Below are 10375 nucleotides of genomic sequence, written 5' to 3' on the forward strand. Positions count from 1 at the left end.
CTCCTGCAGATGGTTCGGACTCTCCTTCTCTTTTCATCCGCACCATTCATGGACAATTGCTGCCGCTATTTTCTACCCTCGCTATTGACATGCTCAATTACAGTCCAATTAGTTGGTTTCTGGGAGTCGACTTCCAAACTTACTATTTTACCAGAAACTACTATTTTTGGCTCGGCATGCTGGCGTCTTCAGTATCAGAGCTTCAGTCTCTGACGAAAGCTGGTGTCAAAGTAGATTGAAGTGTCTGAAATAGATGCTAGTTAGATGAACGCAGGGCTTTTGAACAGATCAGAATCAATAAGACTTTAGGAGACATGATTAAATAACAAAACATCCCAACTTTGTTCAAGTTTTTGTTTGTCTTTTTCATGCATCTGTTTGACAGGCAGAACAGTACAGTTTGCAATGCAGGGAAATATTGTTTCCTGAATACAACAGGTACAGAAAGCATCATAAATAAGGGAGGATATCTATAATCTTTCCCATAATCTCTTTAGAGCAAAGATGATTGCTACATATGAGATTGAGCTCTCAGATTTATTGCTATTTTTTCTCTTTTTGTGGCTTCTGTTAAACATGTAAAGATCGATTATTGTCTCTATGCTTTAAATCCCCTGGTTAGAATTCAGGTAGGCGACTTTAGCTCAGTGTAAAATATTGAATTTCTGTGCCCCAGCAGTTCTGCATGTGATAAAAGTGCTGCTAAACTGTGGTAATGCCTCCCTTCTCTCCAAATACCCACAATGCACCCTCAAAGCCTGTTGTATGGGAACAGAGAAACTCTGTCTTGGCAACAGGGAATGAGTCTGAGAAACAGTAGAATTCCTTACACACAACACAAGACAAGGATGTTTTTACCATGCAGTGGGGAAATGAAATTACGTAAGGCACAAGCAAATACACACCTCAACAGATTTACAGACAAAGAGCTCCATAATCAATTAACGCAACATTGTTTATTTGTAAGCTCCTCTGCATCAGCCAGGTGGTCAGTTCTTATACAGGTACGTCACTAGAACATTGTCAGAGCTTCCTTTGACAAGCTTGGAGTCATTTCAGCAGTCTTTATTAAGGTGCAGTTACATGCACCCAAATGGAAGAACGGATTTTGCCAGCAATAATTCGCAAACATCACACCTTTAGATAAGATGAGGGATAGTGATATTTATTTTATGAAGTTATTATACAACTAAGCACAAACCAAGGCTCCACAACTGATTTCACTGGTCAAGTCAATCATGCAGTCATGCAGGGGTAGGCCTATTTTGCAGGCCTAGTTGTTTCAGTGTTGTGTGGGTGATCAGCACTGCAATTAACATGACCAATGAAATCTTTAGAACTGGCTGCGTGTTGGGGTTTGCATTCTAGATGGATGTCAATAGAGAATCTTTCTGCAGGTAGCATCAATATGCCAGAAGGTGTTGGTAACAAGCAATTGTTTTTATGAGTGAGTCACTGATTCATTTTTTTCCCAAGTGATTAATTGAAACGGATTAATTCAGGACCTAATTAAATTACTGATTTTATGAGTGAGTCTATGAATAATTTCTCAACTGATTCTTTCAAAACAATGATTTCTTCAGGACTGAAAGTGGGTGATTTTATGAGTGACTCATTGAATCATTTATTAAACCGTTCAACCGTTCAAAAACACTGATTCATTCAGAAACAAAACACCACTTCATGTTGCTCTGAGACTCATTGGAAGAATAAGCTGTGGCTTTATCTAAAACTGTTTCCTTTGGTATTGCAAAAATAGACAAAGTTGCTGGCAATTTTGTGTCTAAAGTTACTTGACATTAACCTCTTGTTAAAGTTTTAAGGATGAAAAGTTAAAAGCTCAGACCGGTCAATCTTTTTTGCAGATGGAGAGAGAGAGATGATCTTGTAGATTTTACCCCTCCTCCGTCCCTCATTTTCACTTATTCTTCCATCATTTTCCCCCAGTCAAAATCCAAATCAGCCGGTATTGTCCTTCTGCTGAGTGGAGATTTCTTACGTATGTTTATTTCAGTCACTCTATTCAGTGCTCTCCATCTCTTATGTGTCTTCACAGTTCAACAGATTTCTTTTGATGAATCCCAGGCAGTGAATGAATGTTCAGTTGAAGTCATTCATTCGCCACTGGAGTGATCACGTACTAAATGCAATTTTCCCCGCTAAGTAAAAATGGAAGAACGATGCACCTTACAAAAGTTTTCTTTTTCATGCTAGTTCAGGGATCAGTGCATCTGCAGCTACATCATGACCTCTTGTTTACCTCCCAGCCCAGAAGAAATGTTTCTCTGGCAGCACACAGGGTTGTACAAAAACAAGCAACAAAAAAAACAAGCAAAAACATGTTTTTAGATTTAGTTTTGAGTTTAGTTATAATAACTACTATAATAACCCTGCATGGAAATGTATTCAGTTCATTATGTTTTTAAATTAATTAATAGAACAAAAAACATTTTTACCATTAACTATTCAAAATAATTTTAGTTCAAATCAACTTACAGTCATGGGCAAAAATATCCTTGGTAAATATGAACAAAGGAGGCTGTGAAAATTAATCTTCATTGTTAATCCTTTTGATATTTTATAAAAAAAAAAAAATCTAAACTTCCATTGGATATTAAGAATTTAAAATGGGGGAAATATAATTATGAAATGAATGTTTTTCTCAAATACACATTGGACACAATTATTGGCACCCCTAGAAATTCTTTTGAGTAACATTTTTCTAAAGTATATTATAAGACTCTCAAAAGACCACAGCTGGAGAACTGCAAAAAAATAGCTGAGTCTCGGGGTCAGAAAACCTAAAAAAAAAAATGGTCAAAAAGTACCTACATCACTACATGTTGTTTGGGAGGGTTTCAAAAAAATTCTCCTAGCTCATCCAAAAACAAATTCCAGCATATTCAGTTATCAGACATGACTGAAACTTCAAATGGGACTGGCTTCTATGGTCAGATGAAACTAAAAATGAGCTATTCAGACAAAGGGCATATTGATTCTATCAAATACCAACAGATAAAAAATAAGAAAAGTGACTGACTCTGTTAGAAATCTTATAATGGGCCATGTTTAGATCTTCCAACCGTACAATAAAACAAACACAAACCTCAAAAACAACACAAAAATGGGTCACTGGGCACAAAACCAAGCTTCTGCTATGGCCATTCCAGTCCTCTGACCTGAACCCTACAGAAAATGAGGGGAGTGAACTGAAGAGGAGAAGTTGGGAATCTAAAGGGTCTGGAGTGATTCTGGATGAAGGAAATGTCTCTGGTCCCTTGTCAGGTGTTCTCTAACCTCATCAAGCATTATAGGAGAACATTTAGAACTGTTAAACTGTCAAATGAAGGTTTCAAAAAGTATTGATTAAAAGGGTGCCGTTAATTGTGGCCAATGTGTATTAGAGAAAAACATTTACTTCATAATGATATTTCTCCCCATTTTAAATTATTATTATCCAAGGTTAGATTCTTTTGAATATTTCCAATACAAGATCAAAAGGGTTAACAATGCAGATTAAATTTTACAGCCTTCTTTGATTATATTTACCAAGGGTATCGATATTTTTGGCCATGACTGTATCTCATATGTTGTTGTATGGGGGCCTTTTTAGAGGCAACGTTTGCTTAGAGACAATATGAGGGTTTTTGCTGTAGTTATCCATAATCAGTTTTGTGTTGTTGTTTCCTTTTCCCTCCACGGTTCTCCTCATAGGCACGCTCATGGGACCCTTGTTGTGAAATTAGTTCTTTAACACTTTATTGTATCAGATTGAACACAATGAGCAAACTGAGTAAATGCTAATGAGTGCCTGGTATAGGTAAACATACTGAATCCATTTAGCTTTATTGTGGCGTGAATTTTCTGTAGAGGGTTGTTTGTATGTGCTCAGTGGAGTTCTGCATTAACCTTTTCTATAAAGGCCCTATTAAATCCCTTTATTTCCAAACAAACTGCTGTAAATCAATATTCATATTCAACACAGTTATCATGCTGTACATGTAATCACCACTGTTGGACTGAACTCGGGTGAACTTGCGTTATGAAAATGAGAGGCAATTATTCAAGCTTATCAGCATGGTCAAATCAATGAGAACCAGGAGCAATATACCCCCCAGGATCAACTCATGGACACCTACTGTTTTTAGAAACGGATAAACTCACATTGATTATTGTATTGGAGGCATCTGAAACACATGCATAATATATATACATTTTTGTGACATTCAAATGCTTCTGAATCCTTTTGGGTCCATGGGATATTGAATTCATATAGTTAATAATTAAATGCTATTACATTTATTAACAATATCATTCTGTTCAGTTGGATATCTGCATCACATTCAACTCATTTAAAAGGGTTCTTTCACCTCACCCAAACCTAACTCTTAAATGCTAAAATGAATGAAAATTCTGTCATCATTTAATCAATATTTAATCCAGTGGTTCTCAATTACAGTCCTCGCATACTACAGCTCTGCACATTTTGTATCACTTCAGAAGATGTTCTATTAGACCGTAAGTGCCCTGCAAAGTGGACATCACTGGATATTCTGCCATGATTCCAGTTCATAGAGAGCATATTTACATTTACATTTATTCATTTAGCTGGCGCTTTTATCCAAAGCGACTTACAATTGCTATATATGTCAGAGGTCGCACACCTCTGGAGCAAATAGGGGTTAAGTGTCTTGCTCAGGGACACATTGGTGTCTCACAGTGGATTCGAACCCAGGTCGAACCCAGGTCGAACCCGGGTCTCTCACACCAAATGCATTTGTCTTTTCCACTGGGCCATCACCCCCCCCCCCCCCCCCCCCCCATATATGTCACACTTCTCTATGAAGTTCCATTAAGTTGTGTGTGAAGACACTGTAGATCCCAATATGTGATGCTGCTGCTGAGCAATCAACCTTGGTTGTGAAGTAAATGAGGAAATATATAATGGTAATATAAACTACTCATTCAAAGCCCAGTGAAGGCATACTGCCAGTTAGTGAAAGAGGCTACATTTGGGTTTGCGCACTCATTTTAAAATGGCATACATTACATACAGTTTGGAATTTGGATTATTATTTTTTAAGATTCCTATAAGTCCTGATAAATGCAATTTAAACTATTTCTAAAGTGCTACTTGTTGGAAAGCACTTACCACAATGTGTTGGCTTTCAAATCCTTCCATTTTGAAATTCAAACAATAAATACAGTTTTTGGTGCTTTTTCATGTCAGATCCACTTCAGTTCAAGTGCAGTGTAGATCATCCTTTCTTTTTCTGTACTATTTACTTACACAAAATAAAAAATAATGAACAAGGTATATTGATAGATACAGTGCAACTTTTTGAAATGTATCTCTCATCAGATATATGTCTCATGCAGTGTTTTAACTGCAGAAAGACATCAATAAAACAATAGGCCTCTACCGTGTAACTTTAGCTACATTTACCTCAGAAAAGCCATTGAATGGCAATGGCTCAGTAGTCACCTAGAAAAAAATATACTCTAAAGAAGATAATTTTTATAAATAAATGCACTACATGCACTATATGTAATAAATATATTCACTTATACTTCACAAATTGATGCATTCTTGTGCTGTCAATTTATGCATATACCTATAAATATTAATAAGCTCAGGCTGTGATAGAGCTGCTTGGCACCTTGTGAAGTCATTAAATGTCACTAAAAATTAAAATATTACATTTATAAAGATGATTATTTATTTTTTAGATTAAAGCTTTTGATCTAATCGCATCATTGTAAGACTGATGATAATGTCATTCCAGCAGGGTTGACATTATTATCTCAAAATAAATGTAGTGCTTCTTGCATTCATTCATTTTAAGGGCACAGCCAGATGGTTAAAAATCACACGCCCCCATAATCCCACTGTGATTACAAAAAGTAACACAAAATGCACAAATGTAAACCATTTAACCTGGAAGATATATCTGTCATACAGTCAATATGCCTGTCCCCCATACTGTACATATAAATGCAAGAGACAAATTATGAAACATACTGGTTGAGGATGAGCGAGGGATTTTAAATCTGTTGCAGCTGATCAAATGAAACGGCAGAACAATCGCATTACCAGGACAAGCTATCGGATTAGTGATGCTGAATGACATTTCCTCCTAAACTGATTTATGTCTGTTGTCGTCTACGAGAATTTTACACACACACAGCTGTGAGAACAGGCCTGAACATAACATGACACTGACGCTCCAGCAGGACTCTGAGAAACTGCCAGCCGTGTTCTTTAGCACACTCATTTTGTTTAGTGATATATTGCCCTTTAAGGCTAGTAATTTTTCACTGTCCTGATTACAGTAAATATGGAATAAGTGATTAAAGATATACTGTAGGTTCATTTAAATAGATCTAATACATCACCGTACTGGCTGTTTAATATTGCACTTTGTGTTTACATGTACTGTAACTCATCTAAGAGCAAATATTACTAGTTTCAGCCAGTCCAGCTCCCTATTTCACACTTACACCTTATCTGTGTGATTCCAGCTACAGACTATATGTGTCAGACAGCGAGTGACATCACTGACCATGAGCTGCATCCTTTTATAGACTTTAACATACAATTGAATCTTAAAGTAGTGGTTTTAGATTCAGAACTTTTCAGTCCAAGCACCACCTTTGATATAATCAGAACATCCAAGTACCAAAAATAACGTTCTCAATTTTTTTTTCTGAACTTTGAAAATCAATGTCTGTTTCAGCAATTTTTTTTCCCCCTTTTCCTAAAAGTGCTTGGAACTGCTCCGTCTGGTTTAAATATTGATACCATGCTCAAAGCTGAGTCAGTCAAAAGAAAGCCTTTATGGTGTCAAGCATCGTTACTCTCAGGCCAAAAAGAATAATATTTTGCCTGTTTTATCTTCTTAGCACACAAAATAAAATTGTGGTGAGCAAACTTCTAAAACTCACAAAGTTTGCATGAAAGAAATGCATATGTCAGAAATTAGACATTAGACATGTATAATTGCAAAATAGCAATTATACATAATGTAAACATACTACTGGTCTGTAAATTCTTTCAATACATTTGTATAGTTAATTTATAAGTCTCTTATGCAAAGATTGCATATATTTGATCAAAATATTTAAAACAGTAATATTGTGAAATATGATTAAAATATAATATAAAATATCATTTTGTTTAGAATTCTTTGATGAATAGAAGAGCATTTATTTGAAATAGAGATCGTTTGTAACAATATAAATATAATTTTACTGTTATTTTTTTAATAATATTAATGTATTGTTGAATAAAATAATTAATTTATATATATATATATATATATATATATATATATATATATATATATATATATATATATATATATATATATATATATATATATATATACTGTATAGTTCAGTCATGAAATGGTGCAGACTTTTGTAACAATGTCTATTTAATGATCAATTTAATGTGCATTAATAATAAAAGCATTCACTTCTTTAAAAAGAAAATCGTACCTGAAACTTTTGAATGGTAGTTTTTAATATCTTTCAATTTTATAATTATACGTTTTTCCTTGGCATAGTTGCACTTGAATTGCTCGCTTCTGTTTCTGAAATGATTGGTTAAAGCACTGTACAGTACAGATGACTAGACCTACAGCCAATAAACAGCCTGTTTTCAGTGAGGTGACTGCATCTGGCTGTGCATTCGCCCACTAAGGTCTGATTTATTCTGTCTCTCCCTCATCACAGCCTTCTATCAAACCCCCTCTGCTGTGGCCACTGTAACCCATCTGCCCTCTGCTCTACTCATGCATCGCTAACTGATGCAAGCACACATCTGAAAAAGAAGTTTAACCAGCAAGGAAACAGGCGAAGAGAAAAAGCATTTGCTCAGACAGCAGACAGAGTGTAGGCATTGCTCATCTCTCCTCTCCGTGTGTGGTTCTGATTGGGAGGGCGCTTTGCTGCACACGTGTTATGATGGCTTTTGTCTCCTGAGGTAACAGAATAAAGGCAGACAGCTGGAAGCTCAGCCCAAAATTCACCTGTCACACTGGGCTGCCTGTGACAGGCTCCCCTGCTGCCACAAAGCCACCGCAAAGAAATGATGCTAAATTAGGATGCTGCTTCGCTCTGTTGTCTTTGCCAGAGATCTCTCAGAAAGCTCAGATATTCTCAGCGAGCTCAGCACGGATAACGACTTACTGTATCACAGCTCTTAATATTGCGGCAGTATAGCCTCTACCGGTCCCTGTGCCTGCACGCACTGTTGGCGCTTGGCCTGGTAATAATAGGGATTCGGTCTGAATGACAGTATCGGTAATTGTATTTGTGGGACAGGCGTAATTGGCCTAGTGTCACGTTTAACTTGGCACTGTTAATGCTCATGGCGTTTCCATAATGAATATGCAGAATCACTTCAAAGGACAAGAGAGATAGCATTCTCTCTTAATGGATCCATTTTTAAAGCAAAGATCAGGCCATCAACGAAGAATACAGAGGCATTATGTTTTATTGACAGTGGCCGTTGTTGGCGTATGTGTTTGGCAAACCGAGAGCGAGCGAATGAAGGTGAGGGAGAAAGGAAATGAGAAAAAGAGAGCAAGAGAAAGGCACAGAGAGGGTTGCAGGATGTTTGTAAGAGAATTGATTTTGCTCATACATTTTCGCCAACAACAAGGAAACAGACGAGGAACCCAACTAATAGGCTATTAGAGTGGATTCTCCTCCAAGGGCAGTGCTCAGGTTTGTGGGGTTTAAACAAGGATCTGTTAATTAGAGTCTTACACAGATAAAAATAAGAAGCTTCTATCCCTCATTTCCACATGGCAGAACCATTTCAGTGCCCTTGCAATTGCTTTTTCCTTTAATTTGACTTCCTAATAGAACAAGGTTTCAGTGGTATACCAACACCAAGATGAATTTATCAAGCAGATTTTATAATATTGCAACATATAATTAATTAAATATGCAGTGTGTTTAGTAGTACTTAAAGTAGTTGAAAAAGTAATTTTGACCAGTAGTTGATTGTGAGTGTGATTTACATGTGTAAAATAAAATGTACATATTTAACATTTTATTTTATACACAAAATATTTTGCAAACAAAGTCAATGCAGATTCAACTAATTTGTATTTGTGTGTAAAACACAGCATGGTTCCTGAATTAATTTAGTTCCTAAAAGATTCATTCTTCTGAACGTATCTGTTCGAGTGAATAATTCTGTGTTTTGAATGTGTCACTTGACTGAATAATTTCATGATTCACTTATAGCAACTTTTGTTCCTGAATTAATGTTTTGAACAAATCTATTTTGTGAATGTTTCAGTAATGCAGTCAATTTTTCTTTTACATTTCTTTATGAGTCTGTGTTTGAACGAATCAGATGAGTGAATGATTCCACAACTAACTCATAAAAACTTTGACATAAATATGTTCCGTTAGTTTCTGTTTCATGGATTTGTAGTTTGTATTATTTAGTTCTTGTGTTCCTTTGTTTGATTTTCCCACCACTCATTAGTCTATGGTTACTGATATGATTAGTTCTTTTAGTTCAGCTGTGTGTAGTTAATTACCTTCATTTGCTATGAACTTAAGTTTCTCTGTTTCTACCTTCAGTTGTCGGTTGTAACACCTCAATGATGTTGGACTGTATAACAGCATTCTTGAAAACAACTGGTTAGAGTTTGACTCCTAAGGTTGTACGTAGGTTCGAGTCTCGGGCCAGCAATACCACGACTGATGTGCCCTTGAGCAAGGTCCCGAATCCTCAACTGCTCACCGGGCACAGCAGCATAAATGGCTGCCCACTGCTCCGGGTGTGTGTTCACAGTGTGTGTGTGTGTTCACTGCTGTGTGTGTGCACTTTGGATGGGTTAAATGCAGAGCACGAATTCTGAGTATGGGTCGCCTTACTTGGCTGTATGTCACGTCACTCACTCACTTAAGTATTAGCAATACTTTTAACCCTTTAACTGTCACCCCCATTTTTGAACATAGACGTGAAAGTACACTATTCACACTTAAATTGTTATAATTCCTAAACGCTTTTGAATACAGACCAAAGGTTGGTATCTTTTTAACGAAGACAATCTGCAGATTATTGCAGAAGTGAAATCATTTCAAAAAATGAAAGCATAAAAAAGTTATAGAAGTTTAAATTTACTGTAAATAAATTTATTATTTTATTTTTATTATATTTAATATAAAATAAATATTTTATAAAATATGTTTTAATCCAAAATTGCTATAAAATTAAAGCCATATATCTAAATAAGTTGTGTTCCAAATTTGAAGTTGATATGAAAAAATGTAGGTTCATATGCAATTTTGTTTGGGCGTTATACCACAAAAAGCCACCGGGTGCCATTGAAACTCCATTGAATAT

Source organism: Carassius carassius, chromosome 24, assembly GCF_963082965.1.
Source record: "Carassius carassius chromosome 24, fCarCar2.1, whole genome shotgun sequence".
Lineage (NCBI taxonomy): Eukaryota > Metazoa > Chordata > Actinopteri > Cypriniformes > Cyprinidae > Carassius > Carassius carassius.